The sequence below is a fragment of the Clinocottus analis genome, unplaced genomic scaffold (assembly GCF_023055335.1).
Source record: "Clinocottus analis isolate CAN_PGR_092001 unplaced genomic scaffold, fCliAna1.0.p SCAF_1, whole genome shotgun sequence".
Classification (NCBI taxonomy): Eukaryota; Metazoa; Chordata; class Actinopteri; order Perciformes; family Cottidae; genus Clinocottus; species Clinocottus analis.
The window spans coordinates 6,164,440-6,184,492 of record NW_027175820.1 but is presented as its reverse complement, the minus strand read 5'-3'; the positions used below and the strand labels follow the sequence as shown (position 1 = coordinate 6,184,492).

At 40.4% G+C, this 20,053-nt stretch overlaps 1 protein-coding gene across 2 annotated transcripts in view; it reads left to right on the top strand.

Moving 5' to 3' along the window:
• The window catches only part of map1aa (microtubule-associated protein 1Aa), a 43,356-nt gene that overhangs the window by 7,376 nt on the left and 15,927 nt on the right, over positions 1–20,053 (top strand). The window contains exon 1 of one of the 2 annotated variants that reach the window (XM_068577938.1): positions 7,564–7,639. The exons of the other annotated variant lie outside the window; for it this stretch is intronic. The gene's annotated coding sequence lies outside the window, so the exon portion shown is untranslated. Of the gene's footprint in view, positions 1–7,563; positions 7,640–20,053 lie in introns of those variants that run through there. 2 annotated transcript variants of the gene reach the window in all.

The following is a 20,053-nucleotide window of genomic DNA, read 5'->3' as shown; positions in this document are numbered from 1 at the left end:
GGCAACTGCTATTATCCTAATATACATGGCAGTGAATAAATGGAATCATTGGCCGAAAGCATGTCATATCCGATACGATAAGTGGTGCTGTTTTCATTACATCTCGTGGTGATACAAGCATCTCCGCTTGACCTCTTCGGTGGTTGTTGGGGAGCTAGCGGAGAGCAAACAGGGAACTAGCAGCAGCGCTAGCTGACTACAGCAGGGAGCTAGCGGGGACACCCACCGGAGGTAATATCGGCTTGTAACCCGACTTTTTTTTTTGTTTGTTTCTGCCGGCCGGCTCCCGGCAATGACAACCTATCGTCTTTTTCGACTTCCGGGTCACGACCTGGGAGGGAGGGAGGGAAGGACGAGGGCGGCGGGATCTCGAGCATGCGCAAAGACACATAGTCCAGTTCCTAATCCAATTCACCGTTTACATGCCGCGATGTCCAAATTATCAACCGAGTCGGATCGAGTTATCTAGGGGTGTTAATCGGATCGTAGTCGGACCGCAATTATTTAAACAAAGGTGTTTGCATGAAAGGGATAATTCGATTTCAGTCCGATTTAGCCAATAATTTGAATGCATGTAACCACAGTCGGTGTCTTGAATGCTAATGGTCTGCTGGAGGAGGAACACAGAGTCATCATGGCTGACAGGCTCAACGCAGGGAAAGCAAATCCCTTCATAAAAAGCTTGGTATAGATTTGAGATAACATGGCTGGATAGAAGTTTCTACTGTATACAAACCTTATGGGATAGGAATAATTATTACAGGTATTAGTAAACCATGTAGGATTACCATGTGAATTACTTGTGAAAATGTTTTGCTTTTAACCTCTAAAGCGACAGAGTTTTCGAATCGCAGATGTGATCTAAACCAGCTTGCGTCGTGGTTCTAAAATTATATAAAAGGTCCTCAACCTGAGCAGAGAAGCTTTCAGTGAAAGCTGTTCTTTATAAATATCAGGGCACAGCAGCAGAGATCCTGTCAAGGTGAGCAATCTGTTGTCCCACAACAGATTCAGTTTAATCTCATACCCAAGCCACAACTTCCAGTTCTGCCGACTGCTACCAAAGCGGAGGTGTCGTATAATGTGCATTCTCACTACTGACCACAAAGCGGCGTCTCTTCTGGTTGTATAGAAGTCTATGCTTCATGTGTTGAAGCTGTGGGTGAGGCTTACTGAGATTGACAGGTCCAGAGACTTATAGACGTCTTCACTTGACTCTTCCTCATTCCAAATATGGTCACCTCTGTTCGTTGGTTGCCAAAAAAAACATAAAAAATGATGACTAATGAAAAAAGCATCATCACCAAACTCAAGGCTTCAAAACTGCAGTCAACAAATCAATGAGTGGTTAATCCAATATAAACACCAAAGCCTGTCTGGGAAAAAAAACAAAGCCTGGGAAACATGATTACCTGAAAAAAAACAGAACTTCCTCCTCTTTAAAAGATCATAAATTCCCAGACCAAAGCTTTCTCCAATGTGACATAACACTGCATTCAAGAGGAATTACTATTTAAAGCCGTGGAGACCTTTTTCATTAACATCTCACCGAGTAAATAATGTTTGTTGCAGTAAAACAGTACCGTCCAATGCTGAGATTTCCCTTCAGACTGGAGCCCTCTCTTGCTGACGTAGAAGAGCTCAGGTAGCCAACATGGCGGCAGCCTCACTGTTTAGTGGCATATTTGCTGAAGGACAGCCAGCGCCCTCAGCCTTCCTGAAGGCCACTAAAACCCAAAGGATTCCGTCTCTCCTGTGCTTTCTAGTTCACAGCATGACATCACACAAACGGGCCATTTCAGTAGAACTCGTGCGTTGTTATGAAAACCAATGCTCTCCTTTGGAAAGACCCGCCCTGTGCAGCATTCAATTCAAGCACAAGGATTGCCCAGAAGTCCTGATTTGGTTTGGGCTCTTTGTCCTGACTAATGGGCTATCCTGACCCCTAACTACTCAAGTTCGAGGCCTAAACACAACCGGCAACGCAAGGCGGGTTATAACTGTCGTTATACAGCACATCATAACGCATGTTTATCATGCATTATAGACATGGGTGTCATAGAAAGTAAATCAAATAAATAAGTAAAATTGTGATTCATGGCAGAAAGTCCAAACGCAGAGTGTTGCCTCAAAATCCCCGACCTCCTTTCCTTTCAATTAAAAATCCTCCATGGCCTCTTTAGCTCCCCGAGGAGTAGTATGGATGGAAGTAGTGTAGTATCCGTTGCATCATGATGAAATGGAAACTTTATGACACATAAGGCAATCGGTGCAGCCATCACTGTACGTCCATTAGTGTCTCGGTCCTCAGCATCTCACAGCAGACCTGATTGACTGATGAGGCTCAAGGACGGTCTCGCAACATTAAGAGATCACCTTTCATCCTGGGGGGATGAGGAGGAGGAGCGATGCAGTAATGACCTCCATAAATGCAGCTGTCACACACGGTACAATTAATAAAGATACAGTAAAGAAATAGTAAAGCTCACTGCAGCACCGTAACGGAAACCCTTAACCCCCCCCCCCTCCGCAGAATAAAACCCTAAAGGGCAAATTATACTCTTGCAACTACAACTGCGGCTGGCCACGCAGTCGGATCGACGGACTCGTTTTGGTTTATAGTTCCCGTGCGTTTTCCATACGCCAGAACAGTAGGTGGCGCAACCATCGTAGAGTCGACCTGCACACCGACGTTCACCGATATCTCCCTCTAGGAATTCACCTCCATCTGCGTGTCCTTATACTCCGTCAGACGGGTTATACAAATGCTCATATTTGCGGACCTCTTCAGCCAAACGTTCTTCAACGGGATCCATTGTTCGTGTTTCTGCTATGGCTTTTAAAAACAGCGGTATTTTGGTATGAAACCGGAAATGCGAGACTCAGAAAGGATGTGGTTAGTGGACCAATCACAGCTGAGTACGGCTCGCGTAGCTTTGATGGATAGTCAGAAATTTTGGGTGACGCACGCAAAATGGCCGATTTGACCACGCAAGGGGGCCATGCGTGTCTTGCGTGCTTGCGTCTCTGCGTAAAACCCGAGTATAACTCAGCCTGAAGAAGAGCTACACTGAGAAGCTGGAAAAAAAGTTTTCAGCCAATGACCCCTCGTCAGTTTGGAGAGGCCTAGAAGTACTCATAATCAAAACAAACAAATGGGTAAAACACAAATCAGTGTAATGGTTTCTACAATGACGCTGAAGGAAGAGCCATAGGATTACCAAAGTTATTCAAATTCATCCTTAGGGGAACATGAACATCTGAACCAAATTCCACAGCGATCCATCCAATAGTCCATCCAATAGACGGCAGCTTCGGTAGAAGACGAGTTTGAAGACGCGCCCGACGTGGAGCCGTTAGAAATGTCTCAAGACATTTTACCAAATGCCACAAATGTGAAGCTTATGGCGGTTTCAAGAGGATAGCTAAACACTCATTGAAGACATTAAGATTCATACTCTAGGAACCATGACATTCTATGCCAATCCTTCCAGTAGATGTTGAGATATTTCAGTTTGGATCTTAAGGGGATTGTAAAGATGGACATTTCCATTCATTGTGCCATCCATTACAGTAGCTTATAAATATCGCACAATTTGATTTTCATCACGAACACCCCGCCGATTGTGTGTTCACGGAGCGTGACGGCTGCCACGTCCGGCTTGAGACAGGCATGAGTGATAGCTGCAAGAGAAAAGAGGCCGTCAGAGAGCTGAACGACTAGTTGAAGACCTGCCACAGTTTCACACAGACTCACACGTACACACACATACATACACAGACACAAACACATACACACACACACACACACACACACACACACACGCAGACGCACGCACACACACACACACACACACGATATTATTGGCTGATAAATTTTCCTCACATAAACACAACATGCTGTCAGGGAGACAAAAAATAGGTTGAAAAGAGCAGAGCAAACAATATCACAGAGTTAAGAAGGCAGACACTTCATGAGCTGGCATCATATGTTGCAGAGTCAGCAAGTGTAGTTCCTGTGTCTGGATACTGCATTCTATCATGAAACACACTTACAACTCATATAATTTTAGTGCTCCCTCTACTATCCTATATGGAAGCCCTTAAAGATGCTGAACCAACACAATCGTGAGTTTCTCTCCCACACGTGTGATCTCGTGATCGGTTTCCTCCATTGATTTGTGCCTGAACAAGGGATCAAACGCATAGCACATCAGAGAGGCGGTGCTTTGAAAAAGGATTGACAATGCAGCCTTGTCAGTTATTTAACAAGTAGTTACAATTTTAAGTGACACACCTTAAAAAAGAAACAATAATTGTTTCCAGCATTTGTTCTGGGTGTGGTTCCGGAGAACGTGCGCCGATTAATAATTCAGCGACCGGTATTGATCCGTGCTCCGGCTTCTCTGCAGCCAGGGCTGTACATCAAGGAGGAGGATCTTTCATCTGGACCTGACTATACACACCCACATACCGACACACACAAACACGGTTGTGAGTAGTACACGCACACACACACACACACACACACATGCACTAAAAAGATGTGACGTAATGTAATGTGAGCTATAACTGTGAAAGACGAAAGCCTGGTGGGATGTTTTTTAATGTCGTTCGGATGGAGGACAAATACACTGAGTTACTTTATTCGTTAGGGTTCAGTACAAGACTGCAGTAAATAATTTAGAAGTTAATAATGTGGAATTTATATCAAGAGACGATGTCCCTCCCGCTTGAGACTTGACACTAAACATTGTGTGTGTAATTTCTGCCACAATTCAAACAGAATGAAACAAAACATATTTCTCTGTTGATTATTGTATATGTTTTATCTTTAAATGAGGTCCCATAGTGGTGAAGAGGCAGCACTTCACATCTTTATTGATAATTGATCAAAACTTGGTCAGGAAGTGTATTTTCTTTAGGTTGGTGGTTTAAAAAAAGAATCTCTGATATTCTTTCAATTCAATTCAATTCAGTTTATCTTGTATAGCCCAAAATCACAAATTTGCCTCGGAGGGCTTTTCAATCTGTACACATAACATCCCTGTCCCAGGACCTCACATTGGATCACGAAAAACTTGCCCAAATAAAGATAGTAAAATCCCTTTTACAGGGAAAAAAGGGGAAGAAAGCTGAGGGAGAGCAACAGAGGAGGATCCGTCTCCCCGGATGGACAGAAGCAATAGATGTCATGTGACTAGAATGAGCAACGTAACAGATTCACATACAGAACATGATAGGGACTGGAAACGTAATCATTACTATAAATATAAATATTGAATATTGTTTGGGCTACAAAACATTTGCATTTTTACTGCTGATTAAAACTGCAATGCAGGGCTTTAATCTTGTGTTGATTTTGGCGGCTCCTTGTGGACTAACGTGGGAGTGTTCCCGGGCGTTAAGATAGGTCTCATTTTATTTCAGCTAAAGCTAATGCATAAATGCTCAAAATTTACATAATGCAAAAATACTGATCTTCAGCAGGTTAAATGTTTAAAATGTTCATAATTTTAGCTTAGCATGTGGCTGATGTTTGCTAATGATCACAAAACAAAGTGCAACGAACACAGATATAAATGTTATTAGTTTTGCATGTATTTGGTCATAAACCAACATAGTTTAAATAAATGTATTACAGTTCATCATGATTGTAATAAATTACATGAATGTCAACTAATCCAATATAACTAAACTTCAAATGTACAAGAGATGGGTCCTCAAATGAATTGGCCATCCAGTCAGTACTTGACATTTCAGTATGCCATCCATAAAGTCCTGCAGGCTAGAATGTCTAAAGCAGCAGTGACACGAGAGGGTGGAGCTTTGTACACGTTGACGTTTCATCAAGTAGAAAACACACAGTGAAAGGATTCAAGTTGTAAGATGAAAACACAGACGACTCCAAGACCAAACAACACTGTGGTAATGGTCTGTCAATCACAGTAAGCATTGCCCTAAAGCAGACTTAAAACTAGAGATTGAGATATAAACTTATGTTTACAATGTTTACTAAGGGAAGGAAGTCATAAAGTCATAGTCATTTTCTATAGACTTCTATACAACAGAGGAGTCGCCCCTTGGTGGTCAGGAGAGATAATGCAGCTTCAACACATAAAGCATAGACTTCTTCACAACCAGAGGAGTCGCCCCCTGGTGGGCAAGAGAGAGAATGTAGCTTTAACACATGAAGCATAGACTTCTATACAACCAGAGAAGTGCCCCCCTAGTGGTCAGAGAGAATGCAGGTTTAAGACACTTCATCGGCTTCACTTGACAGAACCGTAGGCTGCTGCCTTTTATATGAACTGCTGTAGGCCACAGACAATTACATTCACTTAAGTTGAAAGCGTCATGGTCGAAATACTTCACAACCTTTACAGAAACACATGTGACCTTGACTCACTGCTGCTGCTGTTGCTGTGTGTGTCTTTCCATGTGTAAGAGAACTGAGAGTGATGTAATGGGTGGAGGAGGGAGGAATATCCGAGACATTCAGAGAAGAGCAAAAAAGGGGTGCACCGAGCTGGGCGTCTGAAGCTAACAGCTGTCTGACATTTAGACATGACATGATGCTGCATTGATGCTTCTTCACAAAGATGTTTTAAATATCCTGGCAACGTTCTTTTCAAACACCTTTTAATAATCAGAAAAGATTATTTTTTTTATTTTCTGTGTGCAAGCTATTCTTGTATCAAAGACAATCCTTTTTCTGTGAGATCCAAACAAAACAAAAGTTATTTCAGGAACAAAATGATAAATGTCTAGACTGCTCTTGACAGGGTATGTAAGTGAAACACACCCATCCACCTCTCTGGGTTAGTCAAATGTTATGATTCATGGTTTCTGGTGGCAGAGCGGTTTATTTTAGTTGGTCTCTCTGTCCCACCCAGCAGCTGCCCCTTGAGTCACAGCTGTTTGAAAAGTCCCGTTTTCAGATCATCCACTCGCTTCCCACTGAATCTGGACACGCTAAATGTGTACAGCATCCACCTCTAATTTATCTATTTATAACAGCCATAAACTCTTGTTGACTGAGGGAATACATCAAAAGAGAAGTAGAGTCATTTACTGTAGCCCTATATACAACCAGATGAGTCGCCGTCTCAGTAGAGAGAATGCAGGTTTTTAGACACTTTGGCATTGGCTTCTCTCTTCAGAACCGGGTCAAAAAATAAATAACTAAAGGCTTTAACATTTCTCAAACATAATTGTATTCCTGGCATTGTGGGTAGTGTTATAAAACGTTAAAAAAAAATAAAAAAGAATGTGGAGAGTTTTCTTTTCTTTTTTGGTTGTTTCAAGTTATCGTTTGGTGAGTGGTGTGTTCAGGGGACTATTTCTAAAGTCCTGGCTGCAGCCCCAGATTCATAATTCAATCAATCGGCTCGTCATCAGAGGTTGACTTTCACTACTTAATAGAAGAAACAGCATCTTCTTTTTTTCTGATTCACGTGAATGCCGCTTGTTCTCCCGCAACGGGAGTGTCCGAGCTGCTCCTGAATGCAGCACGGCAGCAGAGTGTAGGTGTCGAGCTGCACGCCAGGGCCGGCCCTGCCTTCTTCATCCTTATCCGCAGCAGCAGCAGCAGCAGCAGCAGCGGCACCGCCTCTCTTCTCTGCTCCATCCAAGGACGGTAAGGACCGCTTATTCTCCATTTACACACCCTGACATGTGGAGGAGGACGTTATAACAGGCGCAGACAAACCACCGGACTGCGGAAGATGCTGCTTGTGCTATAACGGCGCAGCGGCAATCTAAAGCCTCGCTGCATGTCGATTCAGTGTTCGCAGAGGCCGTGGACTAACTATGGATGTGATGTGAGTAACAGTATGGCCCATGATGATCCATATCACTGCATGTGGTTGTTTATGAGTCAAAATGACGAGCTCAATTCATCTCGTTTTTTTTTAAATCTCGTTCGTCGTTTTTACACATTTATATGGAGACGTGCATATGGTGCATTTAAGTCACATCATGTACATTCTGGTGTTCGGTAAGACAGGATTTTAGGAGGTCATGAGTCCCGGTTCCTCCCAGCGTGATAAAAAACCCCGATTTATGATTTTAAAAAATGGACATGTTGAAATATGCTATGAAAATTTTATATTTTCACACAATGGTTTAAAGGATGGTTTAAGTTGTTTTCCCCCACAACGCCAGGGATATAATTCTGGCTTTGACCGACCAGATGAATAGATTTTGTAGAATATTCTAAAAAAATCTATTCATCTGGTCGGTTGTTTAGACTCAGTCGAATATGAATATATATATATATATATATATATATATATATATATATATATATATATATATATATATATATATATATATATATATACATACACACACACACACACACACACACACACACACACACACACACACACACACACACACAAGACTGGGCGATATGGCCCAAATCTTCCATCACAATAAAGGTATATAGTATAAGATGTATCACAAATAACCACATGGTTTTGTTAAGATACTTGACAAAGGAAGAGTATTCTTGTCATTTTTTTGTGAAGAACTTTAATGCAATAATAATCAAATTTTCTGAGATATGTGCTTGTATTGTTACATTTATGTAATTGGCGTATCACTATCTCATATATATGGATTTCATCGCAACATGATTCCATGCAAAGACGGTAAATTATTGCCACTGGTCCATCCCTCAAATTCACCCCCAAAAATAATCCAGGTGTGTTGAGTTCTGTCCTCTTTACCGTCAGGACGGTGCTGCAGAGTGATGCTTTATTTGTGACCCAAAGGCCGAACAGCTGAGACTGGAGAGGATGTCAGTGGATTAGACTTTGCTCTCCGAATAACCCCAAAAGTTACGCAACAGGCAGGACCAAAACATTTTAAAATGTTCCAAATATAGAGAAGGGACACTCAGAGCAGCGGTTTGGGCCAGAAGCATGAGAGGCTGCTGTTTTGATTCTCATGATGGGAAATGTAATGATTGTGGTAAAGATTTATTGCGTTATCAGTTGATCCATCAAAACATTCAATAGCAAGCGGGACGATTAAGTTATTGTTTTAGTAATTTATCAAACATAAAGTAAAGCCAAACACTTTCAGTTTGAATGAGTTTTAAATGTGCATTTCCGTTGGTTTTACAGACTATTGATTGTTTAAATCAATTTTCTATATTGATTGTTCTGTAAATAAAAATTCAGATACTGATGTTGTATGGTATTGCTGCTTTGACAAAATATTTTCACAAAGAAGATTTTTGATGAATAATCATCGGTAATGCGCAATGAGTTTGTGAAAGCAGAGCAGCTGGAACGATCTGTTGTGTTCAGGAAATGACGACACGTAAAACCCAGGAAAAGGCAACAATGATGTCATATCACCAAATCCCAAATCTAAGATGTCATTTTGTCTCATGACAATGGTTTGTTTATCCTAACGAAAAAAGTTACTCCTCTTTTTTATGCGTTTAAAAAAGAGATGAAACAATTAATTGGTTGCTAAGTATTGCATTTTTTTGGATCAGCTTGTCAAACCTTTTCTTAAAAGCAAGCAAGATTTTCTACGACAAAAACTGAATATCGTTTGAGCTTTGTTCTGCTGCTCAAACTAAAGAAACAATCTGAAGACCAGGGTCATCCTGCCGCTTATATCATCATGATTGATTAAGCTATGGATTGATTTATTGACTAATCATTCTGTCTATTGCACGTCAACAAACTGTGTTGTCAGACCAAAGATCTTTAGTTTACTGTCACATCAGACAAAGAAAAAGCAGCTAATAGTCACATTTCATCAACTGGAACCAGAAATTTGAAATTTAATTATATTAAATCAGCTTCAGCGCCTGGAGCCTGTTTGAAGAAGTCACGTTGATGTTCAGGAAATTGCGATGCACATACATTTTTTTTCAGTGGACGTTCTGACATTTCCTCAATTAAACAAATACCTTTTCTTGTAAATAGATCAACTCAACTTAACTGGTGGGTGTATTATAATTACAGCAAGCTGTCTTTGAAATGTCCTTGAGCCGGCTTCCTGTCTTTACCAGACAGATGAAACGTTGGTGGGCCCACTGGCTGCTGCTGCAGAGAGGCCGAGTGGCTCAGCTCGGCTGTAATAACGTTTCTGTGAAGGAGCTTGTTTCATAACGTCTAAAGCCGAACAAATGAGATCACGTTGGATTCTTTGTATTAGATTCTCAAACAAACACACACCCATCATCAGACCTGCTTCTTCCGCCGAACACACACACCATCCTGTAGTGTGCTCTGTGGACTCCCATAATGCCTCAGGGTGGGTGAGGCAGATTGCTGAGCTCAGCGAGATCAGGCAGGGTGGAGCGCTGAGAGCAACTGGGTGAGTCGTTTGTGCTGCTTCGATTGAGGTGTTTTCCCCGACTGACTAGTGATGCATTAAGAAAAAAAAACGAAAACCTGCTAATTAAAAAAAGAAAAAAGAGAGAAAATTCTGCATTTAAAAGCAGATGTACTAGTGGAGCATCCTCCGTCTCTGTGTTTCTAGAGATTTCAACGTCCAACATTACACATCGAGATCAGTTTGAAAAGAAAACATTAAATGCTAAACATGTTTTCTTTGCACTCCCCACCCCCCCCCCACCTACCTCTAACATCTGATAGTGACACAGTAAGGTACAGTTTAGTGTTTGTATGTACAAGTTACATGACGTTTGCATGACGTTTAAAGCCAATCAGCATCGTAGGGAAAAAACATTGTAGCCGTTAGTGTTTGCCTTGAGCTCAACAATGCCTCATTTGAGTATAAATGACAGACGAAACCATGTGTATGGTGTGTATGTGTATAAACCATATGGTACGAACCATAACAACGTTGCTGTTTTTACGCCTATGTTTTGTTATTTTCAGTGTTAATGAAGCAACTATCATGTTAGCATAGCCAAGCACCGATCCAGCCAAAATCCATTCAGAAAACAAGCATTTTAAAAGTTCAGACTTTTTTACAAATAAGCATCACTGTGTAGTTATTTCGGCATCTATTTTTTACATTTTTTTTTACCCCTTTATTGCAATGAAATGTAAAATAACAGTGTTGTCTTATTACTCCGGGGTTCCAGCACACAGCTGCACAGTTGTTGATAAAAAAAACCTTTTCCCAACATATGAGTCACACTGTTGTACTGGTTGACATGTTCCTTCATTACCATAAACACACACACACACACACACACACACACACACGCTATTATTGGCTGATAAATTTTCCTCACACACAAACAGTTTATTTTCACTAAATTGCACAAACACACTGTCTTGCTGCCACAAATACTTACTGGAGCCCCAAATGTGGATTAATTCGCTGCAGAAAATAGTCCCCAACACATTGCACTATTTTATCTTGTTTGATAAAAAGCTACAGTAACCAGATGTCAACATAACAATAATAAAATATAGAATAACTCCAGATCCTCCTTTGAGATGCTCCATGTAACACACATCTTATCTGAATTCAGGGTGATAATTGGTTTTTGCTGCTGCCAACAAGATCTGTTTCTCTGTTACTCCGAGGCAAAGGTTTATTTTTGCATCAGGTGTTAATGGATGGAGTGAAATATACTCATCATATCACGCCATGGTGGCAGACGGGTCTGGATGTCTGTGCTGTTAGGGCACTGTATTTGGGGTGAAGCTCTCAGAGCTCAGATACCGGGGAGCCCAGACTGAAGAAACTGTTTATTAGTTTTATTCAAGCTCAGGACAAAAATAATTCCTATGGAAAGTCAAAGAGGATCATTATTCGTAATGGATCAATGTGACTAAGCAACTTTACTTTATAATATCCAAAAATCCAACTTGTGGAGGGGTGGATGGCTCTAACAAACCAGATTTTCAGCTGGAAGACACCGTGTTGTGGTTTCATGGAAGTGGTTTAGTTGTCTAAAGCCTTGGTGTTTTTATTGCCAACACCTAATGCTGTGTTCACACCGAATGCGACAGAATCCTTCACGTCGCGTCTACCGTGTCAGTTGTGTCTCGAGACAAAAAAAGGGTATTCACACCAAATGCAGCATGACTAATTGAGCCGGCACAAAATGGGCGTGGCTTATCTAGGTAACTTCTCTCCGGGAATACAACAATCTTTTACGCTAGAAACTATGAAAGAAATAACCACTAGTTTTGCTTTATACTTGTTGTGGAAGTCACAAAAACGTGGGAATATCAAACGCCCTCCTGTTTGTGTTCATAACACTATCTGTAGCCGCACACAGCTCGGGGAATTTCACCAACTCCAGGAACTGCCTCTCGCTTACTACAACGGTAACCAGCAGTCATGCACAATGGAAATAACCACTAGTTCTGCTTCATACTTGTTGTGCAAATTCCACATACGTCAGAACATCAAACTCCATCGTGTCTGGGTTCATAATATCATCCGTAGTCCCACAACAGCGTCTGAATGACGGCTGTTATTAGCGCTATCACCGGCAGAAGTTTGATTCAACAACAGGACGGCGGTGACGAGCGGAACATCTTAACGCTGATTGGCTGACGCAACTATAACTCACGCTTTTTGTCGCCGGAGTTGGGAAATTTCAACTCATGCGACAACCTGTCGCGTCCAACGCTCTGTTCGCCCCGCGGCAAACTCGCTGTTCGTGTCGCCTCAAACATGTCTGTCGTGTCGCTCGCCAGAAAAGTCGCGTCTACGCAGCTCCTACGCAGCTGTGCATTGACTTTGCATGTAATCTGGTCGCGCGACCAAATTTTGTCGTGTTCGGTGTGAACACAGCATAACCGTTGGTGTTTTTGTTGTCTAAACCTAACTGTTGGGAGTTTTTGTGAAGGAAACCTAATCGTCGGTGTTTTTGTTGCATAAACCTAACTGTTGGTGTTTTTGTTGCATAAACCTAACCGTTGGTGTTTTTGTTATCTAAACCTAACTAGGGGTGTCACAAGACCAAGAATTCAGTAGTCAGTGCCAATACCAGTACAATAACACAATTCTTGATACCAATTTCGATACCACGCCAAAAAAAGAGATTCCATGTACTTGAACTTGAAACATGAACTTCTTTGAAATCAATCAAGGCTACAACGTTAGCCGAATAGTTATGTTGCTAATCATTAGGCCTTTGTCTCTCTTTACTAGTTGCCACTTGTGTTTGTCCTCTTGAAATTAAATCGGTAAGCTTGGCACATTTGGCAGCATCCTCCTCCAGTGCCTTTCTTTTTTTTTAACCTGGCTTTTTCAGCCTCTTCTGCCATCTTTCTCCCGTCCATCCTCCCTGACACGTATCGTTGCGGTCGGGCCAGCCCAGCTATTGGTAGCCTATCTGAGAAAACTTTTTGGAAAAGACGGGCTACGGACGGAACCAACTCTATTTGGGAGGGGAGAACTTCCTCGCACGGTACAACCGGTGTACCATGCGAGGAAGTTCTCCCCTCCCAAATAGAGTTCCAAAATGGACTTAACCAACTCTATTTGGGAGGGGTGAACTTCCTCGCATGGTACAACCCATGCAGAGGTTTCAGTTGCGATCTTTGTTTTTTGAATGTAAACGTTGCGTAGAACACTGAAGCGTGTACTGCCCCCATCAGTTTCAGAAAAGGCACAGCGCCTGTGCCAGCTGTTGGTACTTACGGTATTTAACAAAAATAGGTATCGCTGGCGTTTTGAGATTTTAGAATTAAAAGGTACTGCAAGTATCGGTTCTCGTGACATCTCCAAACATAACTGTTGATGTTTTTGTTGCCAAAATCTAACCGTTGGTGATTTTGTTGTCTAAATCTAATTGTTGGTATTTTTGTTGCCAAAACCTAACCGTTGCTGTTTTTTTTCTTCTAAACCTAACCGTTGATGTTTTTGTTGCCTAAACTTAACCATTCGTGTTTTTGTGGCCTAAACCTAACTCTTGGTGGTTTTGTTGCCTAACCTAAACTGTTGGTGGTTTTGTTGCCTAACCTAAACCGTTGGTGGTTTTGTTGCCTAAAACTCACCATTGGTAGTTTTGTTGCCTAAACCAAACCATTGGTGGTTTTGTTGCCTAAACCTAACCGTTGGTAGTTTTGTTGCAAAAACCAAACCGTTGGTGGTTTTGTTGCCTAAACCTAACCGTTGGTAGTTTTGTTGCATAAACCAAACCGTTGGTGGTTTTGTTGCCTAAACTTAACCGTTGGTGATTTTGTTACCTCAACCTATAATATGTTTGTGAATGTGTGCGAATCAGTCGACTAGGCAGAAAACCGCTGCAGCTGTGGCGCGAACACAACACACGCACGCGTAGGGAAACCAGTAGGCTCATAAACCAGTAGGGGTGTAACACCGGGATGATCGACGAGACAAATAAACAAAAAGAGAAAAAGTATGAGGGAACGCAGTACCGAGGCTGTCATCTGCGGCGCCAACTTGATGTTCTTGTTGTTGATCTTGATGCGGCGCTACAGATGTTGGTGCATTGTATTGCAGTGTACTTTGTAAAGTGTTCGGTAATAGACACAGTCTAGCTGATGAGTATTGTGGAGCATTTAGCAGATAGAGCGACAGATATTTCCTTCAGGAGTCCAAAAACAGTGAATTTGTTAATGAGGTTCCACAACTGCAATATGTGTAAATTGGCAATTGTTTGTAAAAGAAATTTTAGACAAAGTAGCTATCCAAAGTAAACATCCTAAATGTACCATATTTGACTGTGAGAGTGACTCTACAACACACAGTAATTAATACAAGATTTCTATGCGGTAATAATTACAACACCACCAGACAGTGCCAATAGCCTCACTCAATTTATCAATTAAACAATCAGCATTCCCTGCTGTGACTAATTCTCCTCTATTACCCCTCGGTGACTCTGAGGAGTCATTAAGAGGGCAACTTACTGCTTTTGTCAAAAAGAAAAAGGTGTCATTCATCCCGCTGCCCCTCGGAATTAACAAGCTTATAGGTTATAAACAAAAGCTGCTGCCAGCTGGAAACCCAACAGGCAGCTTGAGTACTTGAAAATATCATCACCGGGTCGTATGTCAAGCCAAGACAAAGTGAGTTGTGTTGTGAGAGACTCAGTTATCCATTCAGGGTCTCTCACAATATCTGTTGGGTATTTATAGGTTATGTCCTCACTGAAGAATACGTGTGTGCGAGTCCAGAGCTGCAGCGCTTCATCTTCCTTGACAATATCTCACAAGCGGGAATGCTAAACCAGCCTCAGGCCACGTTCTCCTGTTGTATTTTTAACCAGTGTGGGTAGCAGAAGCAGCGTAAGTATGTGGAGTGATACAGAGTGACATATATGGGTCATATACGGTCTACTTTCATCTCATAAAGAAACACAAAGTCACAGCTGACATCTCTCTCGGGTCTTGGGTGGGATGCCGGCATATGAGGTTGTAGCAACAAGTGGCTACAAGCCACTTCCCATCATGCTCCAGAGGTGGCGGATGTGTGGGCTCCAGTTATTCCTTAACGCCATGAAACACCCACTCATATTTTTGACATCTCGCTTAGATTTTCATGCGTAGAGGGGAGCTTTTCTTCTGCACCACCTGCCTTTGTAAAGCCCTGCGAAAAAACAAGGTAAAACCTGAGCATTTACCCATGGAGGCTTCCAGCATCTACCTTCAGATCAACGTTACCACAGAGCAAAAAGTCTAGCAGAACACTTCGGAAATGAATACACAATTGCATCTGTCTACGTGGAAAAGATTCACACATGGACATCTGTTAAAAGTGAAGACATCAAAGCATTAAAATCATTCTCTCTTTTTCTTCGAGGATGCTCAAATCTAACGGAGCAAATGATGCACATGAAGGAACTGGATGTGCCATCTAACATGAGGAGCATCATTTTGAAACTTCCATATAAATTGAGGGAAAGATGGAGAAATGTTGCTTGTGATCTACAGGAGAAAAGTGGCCCGAAGAGCAATATTTACAGATCTTGTTGCCTTCATTGAAAAACAAGTTAAAATTGCCTCGGATCCACTTTTTGGGAACATCACGGATTCACAACCTACCAACTTGAAAGCTTGCAACATCAGTCACTTGACGCAAAGGATCAATTGTAGATTGAAATGTCCAGAGAAGATATCAAGTTCATAAATGTAATGAGCACCACATCAGTATTAACTGGAGACCATTACTGCATTGATTTACCTTTCAGACAGAAAAATTCTGTCTTGCCTAACAATTGCTGTGTTGCAGAACAGCGCCTACGAAGCCTGAAAAGGAAAATGGACATGGTTTCAAAGATGAACACACCACATTTCTAAACAACATGATAACTCAAGAATATGCGGAGATGATACCTGCTGATCAGCAAGAACAAAGTGATGGAAAGGTGTGGTATATCCCTCATCATGGAGTCTATCATCCCAGAAAAGGCATACTGAAAGTTGTTTTTAATTGTGGAGCAACTTATGAAGGAACATCACTGAACTGCCAGCTCTTGCAGGTCCCTGATCTTACCAACACTCTTATCGGAGTCCTCATCCGATTTAGGCAAGAGCCCATTGCAGTGATGGCTGACATTCAAGCCATGTTTCATCAAGTTCAAGTCTCAGATGAGCACATCAACTTTCTTCCCTTTCTCTGGTGGCCTGACGGTGACACGGCAGAATCTCTACTGGAGTATCAAATGAAAGTACACCTGTTCGGAGCTGTATCCTCCCCGAGTTGTGCAAATTATGCTTTGAGGAGAACAGCAGATGATAATGCCCAAAACTTCCCTCCAGAATTGATAAGTACGGTCAAAAAGAATTTTTATGTTGATGACTGCCTGAAATCCATGGCTTCAGAGGAGGAGGCACTGGAAATGATCAAGGACTTGAATGCTCTTTGTCATAAATGGCCACTACATAAACATATATATGTATATATATATATATATATATATATATATATATATATATATATATATATATATATATATGTATGTATATATATATATGTATATATATATATATGTATATATAGCTATATATGTATATGTATATATATATATGTATATATATATATATATGTATATATATATATATATATATATATATATATTTACATATATATATATATATATATATATTTACATATATATATATATACATATATATATATATACATATATATATATATATATATATATATATTTACATATATATATATATATATTTACATATATATATATATATATATACATATATATATATATATACATATATATATATATATATATATATATATATACATACATATATATATATATATATATATATATATATACATACATATATATATATATATATATATATATATATATTAGGGCTGGGCAAAGCTGAAAAAAATTAATCGCATGATTTTTCTGCGATTAATCAAGATTAATCGCATTATGCGCCAAATTCAACAATGAAGTAAAAAACTAGTGTATTGCATGCTTTTATTTTAAAGTAATGTTACCAGAACAATATAACAGCTCTCTGGAGCAACAACAAGTTAACATACATACATATATAGTTTATAAATATTTTTTCTTTTCTTTCTGAACAGGTACTGTTCAGTAATAAGGGTCCCTGTGAGGCACAAACCACTCCTTCTTTTGTCCTTGTTCAGTCTGTTGCTTACCTTTTTAAAGATGTATGTTAAAGACCAGCAACTAATGAACTGTATACAAAAGCAATAAGTGCTTTTCATGTCTTCTGTTCAGTTTTTCTTACTTAGTAAAATAAATCCAGTCCGTGTTGACTTAAACAAGTGCACTGACGTCTGGTTGAATGAGGTGGAGATGTGAAGGACAGCTGACAGGTATCAGTGGTGGCTTTGCGCATGCACGATTAATGTTCAATCCGGGTCCATTGAGCTGGCAGCGGAGCTGCAGGTAGTCTGACCGCTTTGAGAGGAGACTCGCTCGCGCGGTGCTCGTTGAGGACAGAAACTACAGAACAATACGTGCTTTTTCACGTCGGGCTTAAGTCGGCAAATAGTCCGGTAATGCTACGGAGTGCAAGGGCTGACCAAAATTATTCGCCTTCAAAGTAAAAGCCCAAAATGTGTATTTATTTATTTGTAAATGCAGTTAATGCATGATCAAATAATTAACACCGTTAATCGATTGAAAAGTTAACGCGATATTAACGCGTGAAATTGCCCAGCCCTAATATATATATATATATATATATATATATATATATATATATATATATAAACCAATTATTTCTTCCAAGCAATGTGAAATTTATTAGCAGCCACAAGGCATGTCCCAATGACAACTATATTGTACAATATATGAATATGTCTTAGACAATGTTTACATTATTGACTTATGTTGTCAATATTTTTTGACGTTATCAACTTATTATATGATATATATGGACTTGACCTAAGTTATTGTCCAAAAAAACAAAGGGCATACAACCACGAGTCCCATGTTCAACATCGTTTGTTCCAAAATGTCGCCTGAACTTAACTTTTGTTCGGTAGAATAATGAGTTTTAGGTCGCTCAGCACAATGTATATATATATATATATATATATATATATATATATATATATATATATATATATATATATATATGAAGCAATCAAAAGGTCACAGAAAACAGGTTGTTTCCTTGTTTTTATGAAACATTTTCTTCTAAGTACGATAGAGTAAATTAGAAACACGAGATACAAAAAGTCATAATTGTACAAAGTCTTGTTTTAGTCTTAAAAAATAGAATAAAAAAGATGTGCAATATTTGCAGAATTGGCATACAAAGCCAATTTGCAGGTCTTCATCGCGATGGAAACGTTCTACTGATGGAGGTTAAAGTATTGGATCTTGACTTGGCATTGTTTTCTCCACGAGACTCTGCAGGGCTACGACGTAGTATGTTAGATTGCATCTTTACAGCAGAAATCCAATATAATTTTGTAACTGTCACGCTCTGATGCATCAACCATAATCTTGTGCGTGTGTGTGCGTTGCTGGAGTCACTTCAACCATCTGAGCCAACAGAGGGTCACAATTTTACTTGCATCCATCCTCCCCTCAGTTCATCTCCCATTATGGGGCCGTCGCCATTTAGCCACAGAATCCCAGACTACGCTGGTTTCCATGATAACAGCCTGAATGATGTGTGGGCACACAAGGCTTTTCAGCGGATTGTCCCCTGGACGGCTTGAAATAAGAATGAGGAGAGCGAGGCGCTCAATGGGTTTCACAGACATGCGGAGCATTTAAATCAGAGGGCTGGAGGAGCTGCATTTTGGCACCATCATAGACCGTAGATAAGAAGTGGACGCAGTCGTCTTCTTGACTTTTTTCGTAACCAGTGAACAGGAAGTTACCATATTTTCACTGAGGATGAATGACGTAGAGACGCCGTATACTCTGGTAGCATGTATTCCCACTCTTAATCATACCCTGCTTCATGCTTTGGCTCTAAATGACCATAATTTACTAAATGAACATCATGCTCTATTGAAAAGGACTTGAAACTAGAGATCGACTGGTGGTCAATAGAGAGAATACAGCTTTAACACATGAAGCACAGACTTATATACAACAGAGGAGCCACCCCTGGTGGTCAGAGAGAATGCAGCTGCAATAATAGTATAGTTTTTTGTTTCTTCTTTTGTACCCGAGTTATTAACTTACAAGCATTCAGATTTATTGTGCAAACTCTATACGTCTGTGGTTGAGAACCACTGAAAACCATGAATAACTGAAATTCAACTTTGTATAACCAGCACATGGTACAAATGTAATCTTAAAAACAAGACGTCTCGCTTCCATCAAAGCACCTGGAAGTCAAACAAAGTAAGAAATGCTTGTAAACTTAATCACAAAGGGTCCAACATTCAAAAAGTGGTCTATTTTGTTTTTATTAAAGCAAACCCTTCTTCAAAAGCTGGTTGTTGGCAGACTATTTAAACAATCCAAATGTAATCACTTCTACTGCAAATTATTCATGAAATACAGCTTTGCACCGTTTGCCAACCGGGACTGAAGGCAGCTGCCACTGGTTTGCAATCATTGGGAGCCAATCAGCTGGCAGGATTGTGATTAGAGATCAATGTCACTAATAAAGTGCCGAAACATGGAGCTCAGTGTTTAACC